General features: G+C 44.4%; 1 long non-coding RNA gene across 1 annotated transcript; it reads left to right on the top strand.

Moving 5' to 3' along the window:
* The first annotated feature begins 344 nt into the window (after positions 1-344).
* LOC309348117 lies at positions 345-23,377 on the top strand. Its single transcript, XR_014159180.1, has 3 exons — positions 345-422; positions 3,174-3,215; positions 23,164-23,377. It is a non-coding gene; the product is annotated as an uncharacterized lncRNA (long non-coding RNA).
* The last annotated feature ends 2,827 nt before the right edge of the window (positions 23,378-26,204 follow it).

Raw genomic sequence — 26,204 nt, 5'->3', positions numbered from 1 at the left:
CTCAAACCCCTGTTGTAATTCTATACTGCCTTCCTCTTCCTCCTCCCTGGAAGAGTCAGGATGGGGAGGAGGTCTCCACCATTCCTCCTCTGCTCAATCCTTAACAATTAGTTTTCTTTAACAGTGGAAGCAGGTTTTCAGAATATATACAGCTCTTCTCCAGGCTTTGATTATGAGAGCAAAAATTAAACATCCAATAGTCTAGATCTGAACAACTGGGTAGTCAGGCTGATGGTTACTTGGCTGCAGAAGTTTACTGGCCATTGCTGTTGGCATGGAGATAGTTTAGGTTGAATGCAAACATGCCATTCTGATGTTATGTGTGATGTCACAAAGAGGATCTGCTTTAAGTCTTGGTAAAGCCAGAAACAGTTAACAGTCAGACTGCATCTCAGCCCTGTCAAGATGGATCTCCATAGCAGGTGATGAATAGTTTTATTTGGGGGATATATTAACTTTTACTACTGGGGAAAAGTTTTAGATTGGTTTGCCAGTTTGTAACCCATCAAGTTGAGGCCAATAGATATACACTCACAGCTCTGTATACATCAAATAATCAACTTTATGTGTGACTTTGGGACGGATTCATACAACCACATTTCCTTTCTCAAGAAAAGTTGTTGGAAGGTGTGTAATTTGAATGGCAATTGCTCTCTGCTCCCTGCTGTCAGGGTGCTGTTAGTGGCTCCTGGCTGGTTCCCCAGAATAGTAGAAAGACAAGGAAAAGTTTCATACAGTCCTTTTTAATTTCAATCTTTACAGAGAGAGGCTATAGAACCCAACCTCTTGGATAATGGTGGTGTCCCAAGTAAATCTTCACTCCCCATCTCTCCCACTTCCTCATTTGTCACTTCTATGGGTGCCCTCTCTCTTTGAGCTCTTTGCTCTCCTACTTTTAAGGCTCACCTGGTTCTGGGAGATGGAGGGTCTGGAATGATTTCTAATGATAACACCTCAGCCAGGAGTTGTCTGCCTTTCTCATGATTTCCCAACTTCCCCCCTCATCTGCCTCCAAGCTGCAACCTTCCTTAACCCCTTGTTGTAAATCAATACTCTCTTCCTCCTCCCTGGAAGGGTCAGGATGGGAAGGCGGTCTCCACCATTCCTCCTCTGCCTAGTCCCTGACACTCCAATATCACCACCCTCGATATATATAAAATGTGTGGCTGAGAGAAAAAGAAATTTCTTATTGCAAAGCCCCTTTGGTTAGACTGTAGCAACATGAGATGTGTATATAAGACAATTTGCATATGGGGAATTATTCCATATAAATAACAACCCTAAATGCATCTGTGCAGCAGGTTCTATTGATTGCAATGAGATTTACTCATGAGTAAGAGGATTTCAGCATGAAACTAGTTAGTCAATTTTATTGGAAGCTATACAATCCAGTTTCCCGCCCCGACTGCAGTAGCACAGTCAGAAGGTGAATGACAGTGCTGGTATATTGCACTATAAATAAATAATAATGTTAATCTTAAAGAGAGGGGGAGAGTGGCAATTATAGCTTAGCCTTTACATTTAGTGTGCATAGCCTGTGGCATTTTAGAATCCATTGGTGTATGAAGGATAAATTGCATTCTAAAGCTGTTGTTCTTAGCTTATAATTTAGGCGAGAGTCACATATACGTTAAATAAAACGGAAAGAGGGGGGGAGCGTACATGCAGGACCAGATTAAAACAACTGGAGGCTCTGGGCTGGGAGACAATGGGAGGCCCAAACTTAATAGCATCTGACCGTGAGAAACAAAACTTTCTTCTTTTCTTCATTTACTCAACAAAAGTAGAACATTGCTGAAATTTTAGGACTGATAAAAAATTGTTTATAAATTTATAACCTTTACTATATGTGCAAAAGTATGAAATTATTGAAGACACATATAGGGGAATCATATCTTTGTTATGACATTATGTCATGTACGAAGTCAGAACAATTTCTTTCAAGCACTTTTGGATGCAAAACTATCAATTATATCATTAAAATCAGTTAAGTCACAGGTTATCATTTTCTGTGCCGAGAATGCTTAGTGCAGACAACCGATCTTGGAAATTGTTACACTGGAAATTGATATCTTGCAAGTACAGTTTGTAACCATTAAACACAGGAGCAATCTGGGTTCCACCCCCCAAAAAAAAAATTCTCCTGGAATTTTATTTGTTACACACCTCGGGGGCTGAAATTTTCTTTGCGTGGACAGGCGGAGTCCCCAGATCCCGAGTGGTCCCCCCGGTCATGTGGAATAACGACTCTAGACAACGTGCTATGGGATTAAATTGGCCACAACTTTATTAAATTTCAAATGTGGGTAGACCTTGGCTCAGGCATTGGGCGTTCTCCCTCCCTAGTCCCCAGCCGGGGACCTAGGGAGCATCAGGGTTATCCAGTGTGTGTGGGGGGGGGATGGGCCGGCTCTGGAGAACATATGTTCAAGCAGAGATAGCCGCCCCCGTTACGCCGCCGCAGGGGAGAGCAATGACGACCTTTCGGCGTACGGCCAAAGCCTCCCTTCAGAAACCCCTTTAACGGGGAACCCTGGTATCGCCGCCGCAAAGAGGAAGATGGACTAAAGGATTCCGCCCAAGGCCTGATACCGCCAAAGTTGTGACGTTTTGCTACGGGAAAGGCGAAACCTGCCAATGCAGGGAAATTCCTTTCCGGCCCTTTAACAGTGACCTTATCGTAGCAGCGCCCGCATACCTGTGGAGACAGGTTAACCTGCAAAACCTATGAAGAAAAGTTAACCTGCAAAAGAAGACATTAACTGAGGGTGGGTAGGGTGGGAGAAGCTCTGGAGCCAAGTGAGGATTACCAATTAAGATCCACCCTCTATTGTGTGGGCAGGTAATCCCTCCCCTTACCTGGCCTGGTTTCCCTGGCAACGCTTCCCCCAGGTGGGATTGGACAACTCACTGGGGTAGGCGGGGACCTCCAGGTATCCCACCTGAGGGAAGGCAAAGCCTATGCTGATGGGGCCACTCCAGATCCAGGGCTGCACGCGTCCACGCAAAGGGCACCCCCCGTTTTAAGTGGGGAGCAGTCATTTTCAGGTGAGCTTGTTTGACGTACAGGTGGAAGTGCAAGAGTTAATTGACTAGACTAAGGTCAACATCCTTTGGACACTCTGGCTCAACATCACAACACCATTGTGAATCTGTTCCTTGGTCACTTGCAGGTTCACCATGTTGAAGAAGGTTTATTCTTGCCCAGGAAAAATGTAAGTGCCGATTGCTTCCACCTGGCCAGATCTCCATGGTAGCTGCTGAACCTGTAACTGGTATCTGGCCAGGATGTGATTGTCTTGGCTATATAAGGAGGGCTAGACCAGCAACGTCTGCCTGCTGCTCAAAATTTCTGCTGTGTGATTCCTACCTCCTGGTTGCTGCTGGACTATGTGCTGTGCATGGAACTACATTTGAACCTGCAGCCTAGATCTGGACTTTGCTGTGAGTTTTGCTGTGCAGGACAGGAAGGTCCCAAGTCTCTATCTAAAGGAGTACAGTGGTATCTTGATTCTCAAATGCCTTGGTACTCAAACGCCTTGGTTCCAAAACACTGAAAACCCCGAAGTAAGTGTCCTGGTTTTCGAACGTTTTTCGGAAGCCAAACATCCAATGTGACTGTCGGCTATTGTTTCTGGGGCGCCTGCAGCAGTCAGAAGCTGCGCCTTGTTTTTCAAACATTTCAGAAGTCAAACAGACTTCCAGAACAGATTAAATTTGGCGCTTTTGTTTTTGCTATTTATTTTGCGTTTTTGTTTTTGAGGCTTTTTCAGTTAATTTGTTTTTGTGACTGTGTGGAACCCTGTTCAGCTACTGCTTGTTTGTTTGTTTGATTGATTGATTGATTGAATGACTGCAGAAATGGATAAAATCCCCTTCATCCAAACAATGGCTATCATCAGTGCAGGTAATGAATTATTATTATTTTTAACTTTTTATCATCTACAATACTGTCTTGTATTGTCTTGTGAAATAAAATAAAATACTTCCTGCTTAAGTAGTTGCACACATAGGCTGTTTTACCATCAAACATTGCTTTGAGTGAAGCCCGTTATTCTTTTCATACCCTTTCAAAACTAGTTCATTGTGTTTGGACTTGGACTTGCAGTTATGCATCTTACATCCATACCATCATTCTTCATTTTCCATAAAACTAAGACACTATTTCCCTGTGTGAAAGCCTAGTTGTCCATCAGCACTTTTACTGTCCAAGTATTTTATCTGGCTTGATTGACTTGCTACATCTCTCTCTCTCTCTCTTTCTCTCTCTCCCTCTATGAAACATAAAAAAATGACCTCTTCTCCATCCCTCTGGGAAGATCTGGTGAATCTGAAGCGCACATGCATTAGCAATTCAGTCCATTACTTTCAATATTGCTTTTCGGGGGTGAACATTAATATCCTGTGAATAAAATAAATGAAGTCCCTTATTCTCTAGTTCAGTACTTAATGCTGTTTTTAAAAATTAAATAACTTTTGCACATGTGGTTCTTCTGCACTTACACAAATACCAACCACAGGGAAAATGCAGTATATCATTCTAAATGAGAAAACATAAAAGGTACCTGGAATGCTAAGAACATTACTAAACAAGAAGGATTCTTCACAGTTCTCTTAAAGAGCCATGAATTTTAATCTATATATCCATATCAGTAAAGGGAAATTATGAAACTGATAAATTCATGCTGTCTTTTATCAGGGACGAAAAAGAGCCACGTTAGACAGCCATACATCTTCTGGAGTTGCCGGCAGTCTCATTAGGGTGCTGTGATATTCATTATATAGAACATCATAAAGATGAAAGCTTTTAAATGAGAAAGTAGCTTTCAGTTCTATCACCATAAAGCAACTATGATTTATTATTCAAATTCATATAAGTACTATGAAGGGTAAGTCAGGATGCTGACTTGCAGGGAGGACTTGAAGGTACTAAGCTAGAACCCAAACAGTTTGCTTGATTGACAGGAACATTGGTGCAATTCCAGGTCTTACTGTGCCATTAACACATTTGCTGACTGTGGCAAGCAATATATTCCCTGTCAAAGAAAAGAACAGGTGAACAACTGGCAATAAATCCCAGTATAAGGGAATACCCTATGACTGGTCTTTTAAAGGATAGAAGATCACAGAACATTCAATAAGAATAAACTCTGGAAAACCACATCACCATTAATATTTCTTTTGACCAAGGTGCATAGGACATCCTCATGATTCTCTTTCTCTCCAATAATGCTGTACCCATGCTGTGTTCTCCATTAAAAGAGGGCAGGGGATTTTATTATTAGGGCATTGTAAAATGTATGGTATGTCAGACTCACATTATTGGAGAGGGACGCGGGCAGCGCTGTGGTCTAAGCCACCAAGCCTCTTGGGCTTGCCGATCGGAAGGTCAGAAGTTCGAATCCAGGGTGAGCTCCCGTTGCCTTGTCCCAGCTCCTGCCAACCCAGCAGTTCGAAAGCATACCAGCACGCATAGATAAATAGGTGCTGCTGTGGCAGGAAGTTAAACGGCATTTCGGTGCATTCTGACATTCATCATGGTGTACTGTTGTGCCAGAAGCAGTTTAGTCATGCTGGCCACATGACCCAGAAAGCTGTCTGTGGACAAACACCAACTCCCTCAGCCTGAAGCGAGATGAGCTCCGCACCCCATAGTCAAGTTTGACTGGACTTAACCATCCAGGGATCCTTTGACTTATTGGAGAGGTCATAACAAAAAAAATCATGCAGAACTTTATATAGTAAAACCTTTGAAAGCATGTGGAGGCTTACTTGCTAATGTTGCTAATGCTGCAGTTTCTTCCATTCCTCTTAATTAAGAGCTATGCTTAATTAATGAAGGACAAGGGTTTATTTCTCTCTCTTGCCTTTGTACCAGGCTTTTATATCCCCCTCCCTGAATCCTCTTCATTAAGCCTCTGCTGATGCAGCAGTGCAGTTGATGATGTCATTAGCATGCATAAATGTGGACTGGGCTTGGGCCTAGTGAGATGTGCCACTGCCATTTTTTGGAATCCATTGCTTGGGATGGGTACAGCAGTTCATTTTGGTTCATCTCTATTTCTCATTTGCCTCCATACCCTCCAACATCCTGCTGATCAAAATTGGGACACTTGGGGGTTTTTTGTCTCAAGCTCTGGCAGGAGCCAGCTGATTTTGCTTAATTTTGTGCCCAACTATTTAAGGTTTACAGTCCTTGCCATTCTCTGGGTCTGATCACCTGAGCACCTGGTGGTGTTTAACGTTACATAATATGATGCTGTCTCTGCCATTTCCATTTGTTACCTGCTTCAGTCCACTTTCTGAAGGCACATCTTTCCCCCAGTCTTTCCTTGATTATTAAAAATAGACACTGTCTTGTGTACATTATAATGCTTTGTTGCATTTCTGTACCTTTCATTGCTGTTCTTGGTAGTTGGTATCAATGGTTTTATTGTCTATTTTGTGATATTTGTGCTTTTAAAATGTTCTATACACAACTTAGATATTATATATATATTTAGTGGTATCAAGATAGTCTTAAATAAAGGAATAAATTATTATGATATCATTGATCTACATCATCAAGCCACAAATACATTTGAAATTATTAAGGGGTCCCTTTATTTTGAAATAGCCTTCTGTATATTCCACCCCAGGGTTGAAGTGGTTTTGCCCACAAATACTTGGGGCATTTTGCCTAAATGGCTATGATGGTATCCCAGCTAGGAACACCATCAGTCCAGTGTGATCCGTCAGGAGCTGCTATCAAGCCACATGGAGAGTCATGACATAGCAGACAGAGTGTTGGACTAGGACCTTGGAGACCATGGTTCAAATATCCACTTGGCTGTGAAGCTCACTGAGTGTCAGGAATGGGCCAGCTCTAAGCGAAGGTTTGCAGCCAACTGCAGAAAGCAGCCAGGAACAGAGAGTCTTTGATATTAGTCAGGCAGGGGAGAGCCAGCAGCTGCAGACTTCGGCTCTTCCTGACCTTGATATTCCGGCTGATAAAACAGTAGCTGAGAACAGGCTAGAACTCAGTCAAAGCTCGCCAGAAGCACAAATAGGCATGAAAGAATTCAGAGACAGCCTGTTGGAAAAGGAAGAGGTGGGAGATGATCCATTAATTCCGAGAAGTTGGTGAATGGGAGGGCTGTAAGATAGGAAGCAAAACAAAAGACATAAGGTTCATAAGTTCAGTATCTTCTGTCAACGTCATAAGGAGTCTTCAGAAGGCTCATCTTGAGTAATGGTGCCAGAGGCTTTGTCTGGAGCTGTTTGTTTTTTGCAATAAAGCCATCCTTTTAACTAGCTACGCTTACTGTGTTATCAAGCTGGGAACCTGGATTCCTGACACTGGGTGACCATAGGGCAGGCATAGGCAAACTTGGCCCTCCAGATGTTTTGGAACTACAACTCTCATCATCCCTAGCTAACAGGACCAGTGGTCAGGGATGATGGGATATGTAGTCTCAAAACATCTGGAGGGCTGAGTTTGCCTATGCATGCCTTAGGCCAATCACTGCCACTTAGCCTAAACTACCTCACAGTTGTTGTGGGCATTATGGTAAATGAGGGGGAAAACCATGTATGTTGCCTTGAGCTCCTTGGAGAAAAAGGGGGCATATAAATGTAACCAATCCATATTTTCAAGAAGTGTCAAGATGGGCAGGGTATAAATAATAAAATTATTATTATTATTGAGTTTCACAGATGCCAATAAGGTGATTCACCCTATGGAGGAAACAGGTCTCCACAATCTAACCTTGGTATAGAGAGGAGAAGCCCCAACACATCTTTCTGAATCTGGGCAGCTGAATTATACTAATGATGAATCAATATCAATCGGATTACATGAAACACATAGGCTCCAATATCACAGCTATGTTGAAAGAACAAAGCTGAAAGGGGGTTGAAAAACTGAAGCTCTGGCTGATTTCAACTGCAGGGGAGTGAACACAAATTAGGAATTGGTCCAATAAGATCTTTATAGGCACTCCTCGCCAAGTAATCAAGAGCTTATATGCTTAAAAGCTCTGTTCCACTTCCCAATTAGAAAAGAGGTAATTTTATTCTAAATCTTACTCTAAAATTGGTTCATATTACAAAATCTCATTTTTGCAGCAGCATAAGGAAAATTAGTTATATGAATAGTAATATCACATTGCCACCACCTACAAAATCACAGTAGTATTCCAGCACAGAAATATGGTTAACATTCCTCTTACCTAGGGTCACCTCTCTCACATATGCCATTTTCATACAGATTGCTTATAAAACAAGTGAGGGAATAAGAGAATTTTAACTAAACCCAACAGTAAAGTTTGCCCTCGCAAGAAAACGATAGCAAAAAGTCTGTAAGTGGGCAGGTTCCATAACCCCTTGGTTCCCAAGCCTGAAATTTAATCAAATTCTGTCTTTTAAAAAAGAGAGAGAGAGAGAGAGAGAGAGAGAGAGAAATCCTTTTGGGGGTATGGGGGAGGGTCTCAAATTTTAAAGCTCCCAGCACAAAAATCCAATTTGGCAGATGATATCCATTGTGTGCCAAGGCCCCGTGACCTGCAGTTCCCTAGTGGATAATAAACACACGGACACAAGTATTTACGTTTATAGGTTCAAATAGGCCACAACTTTATTGGTTACAGATGTGTGTGGTTTGGCTTCGGCATTGGGTGAAGCCAGGCTATATCTCAACTCCCACCCATCTGCAGGGAGTCCATCTAAGCGTAAACCACCAGTAGGGGGATTCCTATGACTTACATCAAATAGGGTCACCCTGAGAGGTCCCTGTTGGGGTTGTGGCATGGTCCTAGCACATGTCTGGGCATCAGACAGAATCCACACCCCTAGATCCCTTTAATAGGATACCCTTATTGAGGAAGGGCAGGCGGAGACTACAACCTCCCCTCCATCCAAACAAAGGCTTACCCCATGCCTAACCTCACTCAAGTTGTGACAATTGCTACAAGGTAGGCGAAAACCCAATGGCTGGTGTCAATTTGCCAAGTGGGAAAAAAAACCCAACAATATGGCAGCCGTCAATTGTCCATAGCAAAGTCATATCAGAGCAAAGTATGAAAAGAGGGTGGGTGGGTGGGTTGGGAGATCCAGCAAAGGGTGCAAGACGAAGGCTCCACAACCACACTGCGGTTTAAGATTCCTGCGGCCACACCTCCCACCGGCGCTGATTGGGCAGCAGGGCTACCCCTGGGCAGGGTGATGGCGACGTGGCCTGGACAGTGATGCAGGCTCGTCAATCTCCACCCACCCCGCACCGGATCACTGCAGGGGCCCTGACGCCTGGCTGCAACACCGCCCACCCAAAAACGTGAGCAGACCTGGTGCCGACAGAACTGTGGAAGGTACAAACCACAGAAAGAGCAGGGTGAATAATTGTTTCTGTACACTCATAGTTCTCTCTATAACAGAACAGGCAGCAATGATATGTATTGGTGACAATGTATTGTTGATGCTCTAAAGACAGCTCAACAGCAAGGGTGAACCCAGAATGATTCTACCTTACCTTTCCTAGGTATCTGTTATGCTCTAAGGGAGCAATCCTGAACACAAGAACATGGCTTGGAAATCCACTCCACTTCCCAGTGGGGAGGAGTTGTGGTGGACCATGTGGCCACGCACTTCCCTCCGGGGGTGCGGGGACAAAGTCCCATGTACCCCGGAGGTTCCCAGCCATGTCATTCACCTGCCAGCCAATCCGCTGGCTGAGGGGGGGCATGGCCGGGCCCCATTTGAATAGAGCTGGAGAGCTTCCTTTTGGCTAAATTCCTTGTTTGCCTAAGCCAATACTGCTCACATTCTGTAACCAATAAAGTTGTGGCCTAAATTTGTCCAATAACATTAACCTAATATCTGTGTCCTTGTGTCTTATTCATCAACAAGGGGGTGGTCTCGGGGTCCCCACATGCAGAAAGCAGGCATAAATTAAGCCAACACAAAGTTACAACAGATCCAAATTCCATTGCAGAGAAAGGGTGCTGCTAGCTGATCTGGCCCACGCCTGTCTGAGGGAATATAGTTTAAAATATAGTTTGACTTACACCACTCCTGTTGCCGGCTTCTCCTAAAACTTAAGTTCCCAGATCACGTGCTCATTACTTTTTAAAAAAGCAATGCAGAGGAGACACATTTTATGAGATGAATATGATAAGATGGAGATCAATCAAAGTGCAGATTCGAGAGTAGAACCTAATCTGATCCGTGAACTGGTTGAGATGGTGCAGATCAGGTGATTCTGCATTGCTTTTTGTCAAACTGGCACTCTGTCCCTACTGAGATTGCAAGCTAAATAAGCCATGACTGCATCATTCCAAATTGTGAAGATTGTCCATCACGCTAATAGCTGGGGAAAAAATGCTTTCTGTGATGAGGATGGAAAGAAAGGGGAAAGCAATTACTACTGCAGGAGACTGCACATCACATTGAAACATAGAAGCCCAGAGTTAAAGGAAGCAGTCATTCCAGAGGCCGTCAATGTAGCTATTCTTCTGCTCATAGTGAGGTGTGTGCTTAAGTACCTTTGTGATCTGTGGCCATAAATTGGACAAGAACTATAGAATTACTGTCTTTGTTTAAATAGTTGATTGTTACTCAAAAAGCATTAACTGCATTTTTATGCTGATGGCAAAAGACTTTATAGAGATAATTAAAGAGAAGCTTCAATTTTCATTATCTCCATAAGCATCCTCTTTCTGCAATCCAGATTAGATTTAATAGAGCTATTTGCATGCACATTTGATTGATTTGAAGTTTTCAACCTAGAAACAAATTGCCATTGTTAAAAGTTATTGACATGCATGTCCAATCATCAAAGAGCACCAAAGGAATGCTCTGGTTGAAGCTAATGGGCAAACCATTGGTGGGGAAGCTGTGAGGATTACACGTCTCCCTTCCACGGTTTCCCTCCATTTGCTGACCTATTGAAATACCATTAGCATTCTAACAAGACTTTCCCCCTCTGAGCTTTAAAGTCGAATCAATAGCTTTACTCCTGTACTAGTCACAGATTGACTCAACTAAGTAGTGCTAAAGGGATTTTCATTGAGCTTATGAATTGCTAGATGTTTCAGCAGAGGAACGGCCAGACTGGTTCCAGACATTATCACAAAATCAAATAAAAAACAAACTGATGGGTTCAAATCATTCTTGCCAGACTTGTGACACACCAACACAAATGTAGCCTGCTGGTTGAGTATTGTTGACTTGCCTGACTCTACCTCCACCCTTTTGTCCCCTCAAGGAGGCAGAATAATGGGAATCTTGTTGGGCCAGTCGTAAGCCATGCCTGTTTCTTTCCAGTTCAAAATATAATTTCCAAGGTCACCATCCTTCATCTGTTTACCTCCCACATTTCCTCTTCAGGGTCTTTCTTTGATGTTACCAGTCAATCACCTCTGTCACTCTTATTGGCAGTAGATCTAAGCCTCTGTCAGATCTCACAGCACATTTTAGAGTAGAGAGGGTGGTGTGGGGAAAGGAAGCAACAGACAACTGCCTGTTTTCTCATCTACTTCCCCATTGGCTCCCCTACTCGGACCTTTGAACCCAGTTTCCACAGAAAAGTGTAGTGCTGTGAAATGGTACATATGATCCCCCCCATGGTATTTGATCTGTGTTAGTTCATGGATATATGAAAGTCACCTGAGGTCGTCCTCATCAGTCACCCTCATCAGCTGAGGAGCATGCATGTGTAGACTAACCCACAGACTAACAGGAGATAACTCTGGTTTGAAGGACATACAAAATGCAAGCCTCTTCCTGGAATCTTTCTTTCCCACTTATCACAGACATTTGAAGTTCTGGCTGTGATTACTCCTCTTGTGGTGAGGTCTTTCTTGACCTTCTGAGCAGTCTGTGGTCTAGTCATTGGAGACTGATGACAGAGTTGTCTCTTTGGAGTCCAGGGGATGAGAGGCAGGTGCTGGTGCCAGTGGATCCACATAGGGAAGATCTGTGAGAGTTCAGAACTTAACTGGTTAAGTGTTCTGAGATGTGCGTCACTTTCTGACGTCAGCTGTAGAAGCTGGGAGGAGTCTGGGAGGAGACTGTACTTGTTGTTCTCTCTGTGTGTCTTGAGAGAGACGGACATGTTTTACCATGGCTGAAAGAAGCCCCGGTCTTATATGGGCTGAAATGTTCCAATAAAGAGCTGTAAATAGACAAACCTGTCTGTGTATGCTTGCATGGAGAAAAGGGGAGAAAAAGACTGCTTTACACCGCTGTATGCTACTCTGCTAAGCCGTGGCTAAAGAGACAGCAGAATTTGTTGCGCAGCTAGGAAGGAAGTGTGCTGGACGCAGTAAAAGACTGATTGGGATCGTAAAGCTATCAGAGGCCACGGCTCAAAGATCGGGGTCCAAAGATCGTTATCTCAACAGGTTATGGAGGTCAGTCAACGCTCGTAAAACAGTCGGCTTTGAGCTACTGGAATGCTTTGAAGCTAGCCGGAGGTTGGAAGCTGCATTCCGTGAGTCTAGCCTGATGCCGGGAAGCAGAGGGAGTTTTTGCCTGCTTCTGAGAGGCAAGAGAGCTGCTGAGAGACAGAGCTAAACGCTGGGAGCAGCTGAAATCGTTCCTCCACGGAAGGCTGAGCCGGAGCAGCTGGGCCGTTTCTCCACGTACAGGAGCCGGAATCAGCTGGTACTGAGTAAGTACAGCTTGTGGGGCACCTTGGGAGAACGGGAGAATATGGCAGAGAGCCAGGATATGCCGGTGGAAAAGCTCACTTTAAAAAGTTGGGCAACCTGGAGCAGAAGAATAAGGGGCTGGTTCCTGGTCCATGGGCTTTGGGAAGCAAGCCAGAGGGAGCCGCTAGCACCACCCCTTAGCTGGGAAGATGGCCAGCAGAAAAAGCAACAAGAGCTGGATATGCTCAGAGCATGCATTCATGCATCGCTGAAGCCTCATTTGGAGGGTGTACAGTCAGCAAGGGCTGCCTGGGATGTGCTGAAGGGCTTGTGTGAAGCTTCAGCAGAAGGCCAGAGCCCTGGAGACGCTGGACTGGCAGGCCCATTTCCCGATGTATCGGCCTCTAGGATCGCTGGTGAGCAGATCGGGGGGGCGAAGAGTTCCAAAGGCAAGTTTAAGAAACTTTCCACAGGAAGTGCTGGAGCGGAGAGGAGCTTCAGAGGCAGCTTCAGGAGGGGCGAGGCTGGTGGGAGGCGCCGTTCCAGGAGAAGGAAGGCCAGGCCAGCTGGGAAGAGCCCCGGGCAGTGTTTTTCCACTGGAGTTCAACGTCTGCGTGGCAGTTGCCCCCACCGGAGCACAGAGCCGAGGCAGGATGTTGTGAAGGACACTTCTCATGGGAATCAGGCGGGTTTCCATGGCAACAAGACTGGCCAGACTGAAGACGTGCAGGTGGGCGACGTGGTGAACAACAGGAAGAGTCTTATCAAGTAACTGCTAGCATGGCTTTGTTTGAAGACAGCCGTGTGGAGCTGAGTCTTGTTATTGACTCTGCAGCTAACCGCAACATGGTTCCAGAGACCCCTGCGGTCGAGATGTGGAATTGCACGGCAGTTCCAAAGGGGCAGGGACAGACTGTTAAGTTTGCAAATGGACAAAGAGCTGAAGTTTATAAGTTTGCTAATGCCTATCTTTCTGTTTTGCAGGAAAGGATGGAGTTTTGTATTGTCCCAGAGGTGCATCACTGTTTGTTATCTGTGCCTTATTTGTTGAAAAAAGGGTTTCAGGTTTGTTTCCAGGATGATGTCTGCACAATCTCCAAAGGGGAGAGGGTACTTGCCAAGGTTAAGAAGGGGCAGAATGATCTTTTCATTCTTAAAACGTCTCTTGGGGGTGAGGGGAAGGTTGAGAGAGCACAGGCGCAGCGTGCTACAGTTCCCACTCATGTTCAATGTGCTTGTGCATGGCATCAGAGGACTTTTCATGGTTCTCTAGAAGAACTGCAAGTGCTTCCTGAGGTTACCAGAGGGTGTAAAATTAGAGATCGTGGACGTGCCATTAATTGCGCCACTTGCAAGCAGGCGAAGAAGAAAGGGTGCAGTTACCCAAAGGTGGAACGGGTAACCACTAAACCTTTTCAGCTGGTACACATAGATCTGTTCAGTCCTGTCAGGGAACAGAGTCTAGGGGGGGCCAGGTATCTGCTAACGTTTCAGGATGATTTTTCGCAGAACACCTGGACCCACGGTCTCAAATCCAGGGAGGATGCAGCACAGCTGATCAAGAGCTGGATTGAGGGGGTGGAACTAAGGTTCTTCACCAAGGTGAAAGCAATCGTCAGTGACAGAAATGCTAGGTACACTGGTTCTGCTTTGCAGCAGTTCTTTCACAAAAGAGGGATAAGTTACACAGTTACTTCACCCAGTAAGAGGGGGGTGGCAGAGCTGAGGAGTGAAGCTCTGGTTAAGGCTGCACAGGTGATGCTGACAGAAGCTAGGTTACCTCCAAAGTTTTGGCTGGAGGCAGTCCGATGTGTGTCTTTCACCTGGAATCGTGTTTACAACTCACTGGTAGGTGACACACCGTACTCTTTGTTGAATGGCAGAAAACCCCAGGTTCACTTTCTGCGCAAGTTTGGATCTCCTGCGGTTGTCCCTGTGCCTAAGGCTTTGCAAGGGCCAGATGGAGCCAAAGTCCAGAAAATGATCTTCTGTGGGTATGAGCCAGATGCCCGTGCTTGGAGATTTGCTTACCCGTCAGGTGATCAGAGTAAGGTGCTGATCAGTAAAAACGCTGAGTTCTTTGAGCAGGATGAAAGGCCAAAGATTTCTGCACAGCGTGATGTTCTTTCAGAATGTCTCTCTGATCCAGAGGACAGTTCTGTTGAGGAGGAAGAAGAGGCTGAGTCTGCTGATGACGATCAGGTCACTGACCAAGGTCAGGAGCAGGATGGGGCGTCTCCACAAGTTGTTAGAAAAGGACAGCCCAAGAGTGAGCCTAGTTCTCCTGTGAGTGTAATGGAAAGGATTCGAAGACGCTTTAAGTCAGAGGGGGAATCCTGTGATGCAGAGGAGACACCTGCTGGTGACAGTGAGCCAGAGGAAACACCAGAGTTTGTGCCCAGGCGATCCAGTCGCACAACCAAGGGTATTCCACCTGAGAGGTACCAGGCCACAGGTGCGTGGGTAAGTTTCGCACAGTGCGATTCTGAGAGTTGTGAGGTGATTCCACAGATGCCTAACAGGTACTCCAAGGGAGGGCACAAGGCATTGGGAAAGGGATTGATCTCACAGGGTGTTGCTGAAGATGTTACACAGGTCTTGTCAGAAAGCAACGCAAGGGGGTGTGTGAGAGTTCAGAACTTAACTGGTTAAGTGTTCTGAGATGTGCGTCACTTTCTGACGTCAGCTGTAGAAGCTGGGAGGAGTCTGGGAGGAGACTGTACTTGTTGTTCTCTCTGTGTGTCTTGAGAGAGACGGACATGTTTTACCATGGCTGAAAGAAGCCCCGGTCTTATATGGGCTGAAATGTTCCAATAAAGAGCTGTAAATAGACAAACCTGTCTGTGTATGCTTGCATGGAGAAAAGGGGAGAAAAAGACTGCTTTACACCGCTGTATGCTACTCTGCTAAGCCGTGGCTAAAGAGACAGCAGAATTTGTTGCGCAGCTAGGAAGGAAGTGTGCTGGACGCAGTAAAAGACTGATTGGGATCGTAAAGCTATCAGAGGCCACGGCTCAAAGATCGGGGTCCAAAGATCGTTATCTCAACAAGATCTACTTCTCCCTGGATCTACTTTGCATCTCAGAAATCCTGGTCATGACAATGTGCAGGGTTCTAATTGCACAAGGAGCTGTACTCCTTGATACAGATGTTTGCTTGCTGATGTGTGGAGCAGCATAGATTTAAGGGAGGAAGTGTAGCTAGTGAGAGTGGTTCTGCTTTTGTCCTTTTCACATGAGAGAAAAATATCTAAACTAGGATTCAGTTGCCCTGATTATTTAAATATAGATAAAATAAAGATTTTTAAAAACAAACAGACATGATAAAATGTCATTTTTCTTAAGCAAAAAAGTTTTAGACACCAAAAACAAGATCCACATGAAACATTAAAAACATATGCAACACATATTTCAAGTACATGTCTATATTTTAAGGGTGTTGAGGAGGAAAGTACAGTTTCCAGGAAGGCATGTGCTTTATAGGAAGTTTACAGGAAGTCATGTGCTTTGAATATGCATTCAATACAGTGGTGCCTCAGGTTACATACGCTTCAGGTTACAGACTCCGCTAACCCAGAAATAGTGCTTCAGGTTAAGAACTTTGCTTCAGGATGAGAACAGAAATCATGCTCTGGCGGCGCGGCAGCAGCAGGAGGCCCCATTAGCTAAAGTGGTGTTTCAGGTTAAGAACAGTTTCAGGTTAAGAACGGACCTCCGGAACGAATTAAGTACTTAACCCACGGTACCACTGTATATGGTGTGGATTCATCCCAACCTGGACAATGCCACTGACGTGTAGTATGCCAAGCCAATGGCTTCAAGTAGGACCTGAGCCAATGGCTTCAAGTCACAAGAAATCGAGTCCTCCTCACAGAGGGCACGCATTGTTGTGAGCTCATTAGGACTGACCTCACTGTGGGTGGGAGTGATTGGATAGCCACAACAACCCAATTGGTGGTCCCTCAGTTGCTGGGCAGATCTGGCCAATGAGGAATTTTGTGTGTTAACCGAGGGACCTTTATATTCTGCTGCATGATGCATTGAGCTTCCTCGTTTCACCTTGTGCATTGGATCACCCACCCATCCTCCCTATACTTAGGGTCTTGCTATTACCTTGCTATGGGACGCGGGTGGCACTGTGGGTAAAACCTCAGCGTCTAGGACTTGCCGATCGCATGGTCGGTGGTTCGAATCCCCGCGGCGGGGTGAGCTCCCGTCGTTCGGTCCCAGCTCCTGCCCACCTAGCAGTTCGAAAGCACCCTTAAGTGCAAGTAGATAAATAGGTACCGCTTTATATAGCGGGAAGGTAAACAGCGTTTCCGTGTGCTGCTCTGGTGCCGGTTCGGCAGAGCAGCTTCGTCACGCTAGCCACGTGACCCGGAAGTGCCTGCAGACAGTGCTGGCTCCCGGCCTCTAGAGTGAGATGAGCGCACAACCCTAGAGTCTGTCAAGACTGGCCCGTACGGGCAGGGGTACCTTTACCTTATTACCTTGCTATGCCATCGTGGGTCATCTGCTGTTGGGGCAGGGTCCCGGTAGGAATTTTCCCATTTGGCTGATTGGCCGATGCCACTTGGGTTTCACCTGCCACGTAGCAAATCATCACAACTTTGTAAGCTTTGGTGTTTAGGCATTGGTTCAAGGTGGTCTGGAGCCTCCAATGCGCAAAAGTATTCTGTTAAAGGAATCCAAGGATTCACCATGCTTTTCTCGACCCCTTTCGGAGGGTAGGGCCACACAAGAGTCCCTGGGAGCATTTGGGGTGAGCTTGAGTCTGATTCTGGACCATTGCTCCTTCACGGTGTTTACCTGTACTGATGATATAGTGGGGCCCAGGCATCAGTGCTGCCTTGCAGGTGCAGCTAGTCAGGAACCAATGCCTAAACAAACCACTAATCAATAAAGTTGCGGCCAAAATTATGCCAATAACCTAAAACTAAATTCCATGTCAATTGTGTCTTTATTTATTGGGAAGCTCCTGGGGATTTTAACATGCAAAGGAAATTCCAACTAAACATGAGGAAGACCTTTCTGATGGTAAGAGCTGTTCAACAGTGGGACAGACTCCCTCAGAAGGTAGTGGACTCTCCTTCATTGGAACCCTTGAAGCCTCTTCCAACTCTTCAGTTTTATGATTCTATACTTCTAAGTATGATAATTTCCGATCCCATCCCAAACACCCCTTCAAGCACTGGGTTCCCTGCTGTCTTAGGTTACTCTGTCCACTCATCCTTACTGTTCCCTCTGTATGAAACTACCTTCCCGGACATGAATGCAGAACACTGTTATTCATTTCCTTCAAAATCTTTTCCCGTTGCCAAAAAGCCAAGCTGCCGATCCGTCTTAAAAGCTGCTTGTTTCTTTGGCATCCGGAAATACTGCAAAGGAAAACACCAAGCCATTTTTGGCTCTCTGCATAGTTTCTTCCAAAACACACTCACACTCCGTTGTGGATCACAGAAATGCTGTATTTGGACTATATGGATGTTTAAATATTAAAAAGAGTCCCAGGGCACCTTGCAAAAACCAAACGAAAAGTAATAAAATCCACACTACTGTGAAAGAAGTTATTAAAGGTTCATGGTCCTTCTGTATGCAGTCATAGCTACCTAATGCAAATACTGCAATTCTTAGCTGTGTGTGTTTATGCAGTGTGGGGACTAGGGCTTACTCTCAGGAAAGTGTGCATATGACTGTAGCATGATTTTGGACTAAGGTTGTACAGTCATACACACACACACACACACACACACACATATATGTTCTTCGGGTTAAGTACTTAATTCGTTCCGGAGGTCTGTTCTTAACCTGAAGCACCACTTTAGCTAGTGGGGCCTCCTGCTGCTGCCGTGCCACTGGAGCACAATTTCTGTTCTCATCCTGAAGCAAAGTTCTTAACCCGAGGTACTATTTCTGGGTTAGCGAGGTCTGTAACCTGAAGCATCTGTAACCGAAGCATATGTAACCCGAGGTACCACTGTATATTTCTTTTTTACTTCTGTTGAAAATTTATCTTTCTTTTAGTGGAATTCAGATTTTAGTGTAAGTGCTGCTATACTATGGCAAGGAATTGGTCAACTTTGGTTTATCTCAGCTTCTCATTTTTCCCCCCAATCCTAAATTCAGTTCTCCATGTTTCAAACAAGAGTTTCCGTCTTTAAAAAGACGCCCCCATGAAAATTCTTCCACATTTTAGTTGTGAATTTCTCCTAACACATACATTTTCCCAAAGCAACTTCCCCTGATATAATGTATTTTAATATCATTTATTTATGATGTGTGAGTCTTTATGCCCACTTTAGCCTAGTATACATAATTCATAAATCCTTGACCAGAAGTGGCCCATCCCAATTTGCAAAGTGGGAACATGGTGTCCTCTGCCCTCTCTGTGCCCTCTGCCATCACACAATTCCACTGGAAAGTTCCCCGTCTTGCTGAACTCAGTGAGATGGGGGAAGCATTCTGCAAGGTGTGGAAATGGTGGGGCAGGTGGGTTCCCACCTCTTGCACTTCCCCCACCTGAGGTGAGTTTTTCACCCCACCTCATCTGTCCTGGACAAATACACTGCTAGCTCTATGTATTTGTCCAGGACAGATGAGGCTCTGTCCTGGACAAATACACAGACTAGAAATTTAACTATCACCCTGCTCTTGCACTTCTCTGAGCTAGGCACCACACTGTGTCCAAAATGCAGCCTTTGGGAAATAATACATTAAGGAACGCAGATTTATCATATCTAAATACATAAAATATTTATCCACATAAAGTACATTTAGAAATTCATAGACTAAGATATAAGAAAATACATATTTAAATACAAACGTTTAATGTGGGCATGGGAGAGACTTATGAATGAACTGACAGAGAGAATAAATTGGCAATCTGTCCATCCCTATGTTCTCCACAGTATTCCTCCTGTCAGAAACCGGAGTCACACTGTAATAGGCTCCTCTCCCAAGATCACAGACTTACAACATTACCAGGTAGCAGAGAAAGAAGCTGCCATTCAGCTAATTCTGTACTGTTAAAGCCAATGCTAAAAATGGTCCCCCAGTCTAATGGAGCAGACAAGATCTAATACGAGATGAATCTCTCTGATGCTATGCTTCCCAGAAAGGCTGAAACCTTCCAATCAATCAGGATTACACAGTTTAATAATGACCCCTGTATATTTCCTGGCAGTCTTTCATCCCATGCTAATAAGAAAATATGTTCATCAGATTGATAAAAACAACAACAACAAGCTATTAAGAAATATTGAAGGATTTTGTCTCCAGCAAAACAAGAAGCAATCGGTTAGCAGGCAATCAATAATTTATTGGAAGAAAATCCTAACCCCCCCCCCCAAAAAAAAATCCATAATGCGCTAGCTTGGATGTTGGCAATCTCTGCTCATTATGGTCCCAGGTTCTTATTTAATGTGTTTTTAGCAGTCTGACAAATTAATCACTGAGACCATATTTTTGACAATGCCATAATCACATTCAATACAAATGTGTCTTTTGGTCATAGCTGCATCCTCTCAACTATCTTTTGCAAGCAGCACATGAAAGTAATGGCAAAAAGGGTTCTTATTCAGTGAAGTCATTTTGAGTTATTTTCTTTGTGGCCTAAGGGCTGGGGAGGGGAATCTGGTTCATTCAGTTAGCATTCATATAGATTGCTTGGATTTCTAATTTTTGGAAAACTCTGCTAATGTCAAAACATAACCAGGATGCCCTAATTAACCAAGCCTTGGATCTGATGCTATTATATTAGAATCCCCATCTATTCGATGCTGCAGATGATTGACCAGCCAATAAATTGACCTGAACAAATAGTGGAATAGAAGTGCCTAGTAGCAGTGATCCTCAAATCACACAACCACAATACAGTATTAAAGGTAGTTCTGTTCAGAGCTTCAAAAGTGTGTTTTCAAAAGCAACTATTTCAAGTTTGACACATCCAAAAAGGAACTAATTCAAGTTCATGTTTACCCTGAGTTTAGTTCACTTTAGTTCATGGTTTAGTTCAGAACTTCATCTGAATGATATTTGGCAAATACCGTATTTTTTGCCCTATAGGGCGCACTGGCCCATAGGGCGCACCTAGTGTTTTTTTTTGGGGGGGGAATAAAGAATATATATATATATATATTTTCCCCCAGGCGCAGGGCTAGGGTGGGGGAAGCCCAAGCTTGCCCCGACCCCAGCCCCCAGAACAGGCTGCTATCCGCAAGCCTGGGGAGCCCGGCGGGAACTCCCGCCCGGCTCCCCAGGCTTGCGGATAGCTTCCTGAAGCCTGGAGAGCGAGAGGGGTCGGTATATAAAAAAATAAACAGCATATTATTTGCTTAAAAATATTAATGTAAAAAGTGTGAGTGGAAAATGTGTACAGTGGGATGGAACAGCACACAATAGGACAGGATGGACCTATGATCAAGTGCCAGCAATGCCTAAATGAGAACTTTTGCTCTGCAAGTTTGCGATCACATACGAGAATAAGGCCTACATAAAGGCAATTGTGCCAAAATGTGTCAGTTGTACTGAACAATAACACCGATCATGGTTTTGGCATCCTCGAGTCATATTTCTCCTTTTTCATTCTACCACATGCAGCTAGGCCAGTATATCTATTAGTTGCTACAAGATTTTGTGTGTGGATAGAGTACTAAGGTTTTGATCTGAGAAATGTTGTTCAAGGTACTTACCAGTTTCCCCCCTTTTCTCCCAATAATACCATGTGTGATGTGATTGCATAGCATTTTGTGTCCCCCTTCAGTTTACGTTATGCATGCTGCTGGGGCAGAGGAGCACACAACCCAATCCCATCACACTGTGAGTTTACCTGACTAAATGTTATGGGAAGAGAAAGCAGAACTGGATGCTGGGCTGCTGCTTTCAGCAGGTGCCCCGTGGTCCTAAGAAAAAAATAATACAATGCAATCTTCTTCTTCTTTGGTGATCACTCATAGCCAAGTAAGATTGTCTTCCATGAACACAGTTTTAACAATGAGTCCATAAGTGACTGTGGAGGCCAATTCTGGACCCACACGTCCTTCCACAGTGGGGACATTGGTTCCTGGGCAGGAGTTGATCACGGTGTGGATTTGCCAAGCATGCCTTCCTCATAACACCTTTCTCCCTTGCATTCTGAGTTCGAGTGTCTTGAAAGTCCAAGACACCTTTGGTTAAGGCTGTTCTCCAACTGGAGTGTTCGCAGGCCAGTGTTTCCCCGTTGTCAGTGTTTATACTACATTTTATAGGGAAATCCCCTTTAAGGGTATTATAAGGAAAGTGGGAGCAATATGTAGATGCCAGAATCATGATCTTTTACATCCACAGGAGGCTTTATCATAATACTGGAACTTGGCACCATCCACTGAAACTAAATAATGGAAGATTCAGGACAGACAAAATACTCCATGTAGTGCATAGTTAAAACTTTAGAATCTGCTCCCCCAAGAGGTTGTGATGACCAACAGCTTGGCTTGAAAGAGGATTATACAAATTCATGGAGGCAAGGCCTCAGTTTCCAGTGGCACCCTGTGCAGTGCCAGAATTTGGCACCCCCTGACTCTCACTCTCCATTCTAAATCATAGCTGTGGCATCCCCTGTGGAGCCCCTAGGGATCCGCCTGTGCCCAGTGAGATTAAGCCAATCACACTTCTCTAAATCCACCTCTGATGGAGGACAATCTTATCAATGGCTGCTAGCCATGACAGCCATGTTATAACTCTATCTATTGTTGGAGGCAGTATGCCTCTGAATAGGGGCTGCAGGTGGCGCTGTGGTCTAAACTACTGAGCCTCTTGGGATTGTCAATCGGAAGGTCAGCGGTTCGAATCCCCATGACGGGGTGAGCTCCCGATGCTCTCTCCCAGCTCCTGCCAACCTAGTAGTTCGAAAGGTAAACGGTGTTTGCTTGTGCTCTGACTTCCGTCACTGTGTTCCATTGTGCCAGAAGTGGTTTAGTCATGCTGGCCACATGACCCAGAAAGCTGTCAGTGGAGAAACGCCAGCTCCCTCGGCCTGAAAACAAGATGAGCGTCGCAACCCCATAGTCACCTTTGACTGGACTTAACCATCCACGGGTCCTTTGCCTTAACCTTTGCCTCTGAATACCTGCTGCTGGGAATCACAAGTAGAGATGGTTCTGTTGCTTGTGGGTTTCCCATGAGCATTGGGTTGGCCAGTGTGGGAACAGGAAGTTGGATGAGATGAGGCTTAGATCTGATCCAATAGGGCTCACTTCTTACATACTTACATTTGTTTCCTGGTAAGAAGCAACTTTGAAATGCCAGAAGAGTGCAAATTCTCACTTATTTTACAGCTTACATGCCTGGATGAATTTACAATGCCAAGTCTATCCAAAGTCCAAAGGTTAAGACCATGTTAAGACCTTTATCTCCATTTGCATATTTTATAATGGCTATCATTAGCTGATAATGAGCTGTTAGCTTTCATTAGCTCTTCAAATTATTGCCATTAGCTTACTCCAAGTCCTTCCCATTCCAATGTAAATCACTATTTTTGGATCCCCTTTCCTACTTTACAGGTCACTCCCAGGAATATTTGAGTCCCAGCTTGCTGCCACCCTGGGAGGATTCCCACTTCATGCCAAAATGGACCGGTGATATAATATGCTGGCAAAATAGAACGGTTACTTTCTCTCTTGGTCCAGTAAAATTATCTTCAAATTAAATCACATTTGCAGTGCATGCCACGAAGACAAATGGAGAGCAAAATAAGAATAAAATGGTGAACAATCATAGCATAGCACTGCAGAGTTGGAAGGGACCCTGAGGATCATCTAGTCCAACCCCCTGCAATGCAGGAATATCCAGCTGGTCCATACAGGGATCGAACCTGCAACCTTGGCGTTATCAATCCTGCCTCCCCCTACTGCACTGTTTTGGGGTGGGGTGGGGAGTCTCCTATCAAGCCAATTTGGAGGGAAAGGAGTGTGGGAAGAAGAGGGAAGGATAGCCCGTCACACAAGTGGAAGGCCTTGCATTGCTACTGTTAAAGGGACTTGTTAGCAGATCCTACAAGTGTCCCATTTTTAAGGGACAGTACAAGAATTACAGAAGCCATATTGGTTTCTGATTTGATCCCAGAATGTCCTGCTTTTGCTTTGGATATCTCTATTTTCATCAGAGGGTATATAGTTATGTGACTCCTGAGCCAATGAGATACAGTGGTGCCCCGCAAGACGAATGCCTCACAAGATGGAAAACTCGCTAGACGAAAGAGTTTTCCGTTTTGGAGGTGCTTCGCAAAACGAATTTCCTATGGGCTTGCTTCGCAAGACGAAAATGTCTTGCGAGTTCCTGCAGGGTTTTTTTCCTCCCCCCCCCTTTTCTAAGCCGCTTATCCGCTAAGCCGATAAGCCGCTAAAAGCCGCTAAAAGCCGCTAAACCACTAATAGCGCTAATCCGATAAGCCGTCAATGGGCTTGCTTCGCAAGACGAAAAAACTGCTAGACAAAGAGACTCGCGGAATGGATTCTTTTCGTCTTGCGAGGCACCACTGTACGTAACTATGCAACCTTTAGAAAACATCTGAAGGCAGCCCTGAATAAGAAGTTTTTTTAAAAAATGTTTAATGCTTTATTATGTTTTTATATATGTTGGAAGCTGCCCAGAGTGGCTGGGGCAACCCAGTTAGATGGGTGGGGTATGAATAAAATTATTATTATTATTATATATATATATATATATATATATATATATATATATATATATATGCAGGTTTTGGTGTCCTCGGGTGTCTTCCCGTGTAAAAGTTGGGGTGTCTAGGCGACGTTTCGACGAGGTCTCACTCGTCATCTTCAGGCTGGTGCTTTCGGCTTCTTGTTACTGGAACAGAGCAGGATCTCAGTGTTTGAGTTCCTATAAATACTGTAGAGGGGGTGTGGTGTATAGCCTCCAATGTTCTGGGCAGAGAGGAAGTTCCCAGGCTAGTGTGCCTTTTCTTCTTTTGTTCCTTAATTACTTGAGAGATATCTTGAGTGATTTCTTGAGTGATATCCTGAGTACCACTTAGGTGGGTCATTAGGTGTGGATTAGTTGTTAAAGTCTTTGTGTCTTGACCTCTTGAACTTTGAAATCTACGAAAGCAAATATATATATATATATATATATATATATATATATATATATATATATATTATTACTAGCATAGAATAGGACGTCCCTATTTTCATCAGAGAAATGTTGGAGGGTATCTGTTAGGTCAATCTGGTTATAGGAAGCAGTCATAGCTCAAGCTATTTTTTTTTCATTTAGCCCTGTCCACTCTGAGTGGCAGGACCTCTTTGGCGCTTCAGATAGGAGCTTTTTATTTCACCTACTCTCTGGGTCTCTTGTAAATGCAGATGCCAGGGACAGAGCCTGGGACTTCTTGCATGCCACTGAGCTGTGATACCTCTTGATGGCATTCATGAGGACCAACATTTCACCATGTAATATATTTTTCAGTGCACGTGAAGCAAAAGTACTAAGTACAAAAGCCTACATAAATATGAACCTGCTGGATCAACCCAATGGCCCATTTAGTCCAGCATCATGTTCTTACAGTGGCCAAACAAATGCCTGTGGGAGGCCATCATCATAGCCATCATGGTTAGGAGATTATTTAATAATCTAAGATAGCCAATATTTTTGTAAATCAAATTTGAGTGATTCTAATATGTTAGACAGCATCTTAAAAAGCAGAGACATCACCTTGCTGACAAAGGTCCGTATAGTTAATGCTATGGTTTTCTCAGTAGTGATGTATGGAAGTGAGAGCTGGACCATAAAGAAGGCTGATCACCAAATAATTGATGCTTTTGAATTATGGTGCTGGAGGAGACTCTTAAGAGTCCCATGTACTGCAAGAAGATGAAACCTATCCATTCAGAAGGAAATCAGCTCTGAGTGCTCACTGGAAGGACAGATCCTGAAGCTGAGGATCCACTACTTTGGCCATCTCATAAGAAGAGAAGACTCCCTGGAAAAGACCCTGATGTTGGGAAAGATTGAGGGCACAAGGAGAAGTGGACGACAGAGGACGAGATGGTTGGACGGTGTTCTCGAAGCTACCAGCATGAGTTTGACCAAGCTGCGGGAGGCAGTGGAAGACAGGAGTGCCTGGCTTGCTCTGGTCCATGGGGTCACGAAGAGTTGGACACGACTAAATGACTAAACAACAACAAAACCAATAGTACAAAATAGTCCATTTCACATTCTAGTAGATAATTGTTGCTTATGGGAGAGCATGGAAATACCATTAATACTAAGAGGTCATTTTAAAAAATGTATTAAACTTTTTTTTCCCTATAGTATTCCAATCTGTGTGAGTTTTATTTGGGCGGGATGTGTGTAAATGTTTCACTAAAGTGTTTGGAGATACACAAAACACTTTAGGTTGGGGGCTTGTGCCCCGTTGAACCCAAACCCCTTTGATGTTATATACCTCAAACCATCTAGACTCCAGTTCAATCATTCTCTCCCTACACCAAGGATGAGGAAGTCTTTGGCCTTCCAGATGCTACTGAACTCCATGTGAGGATGCTGTCAGCAGCTCCCGGCTGGTTGCCCAGGAAAGTATAAA

The sequence above is a fragment of the Podarcis erhardii genome (genome assembly GCF_964252035.2).
Source record: "Podarcis erhardii genome assembly, chromosome: 8".
Taxonomy (NCBI): domain Eukaryota; kingdom Metazoa; phylum Chordata; class Lepidosauria; order Squamata; family Lacertidae; genus Podarcis; species Podarcis erhardii.
Note: the sequence above shows the minus strand (reverse complement) of the source record. Positions and strands in the feature narration are given on the sequence as shown.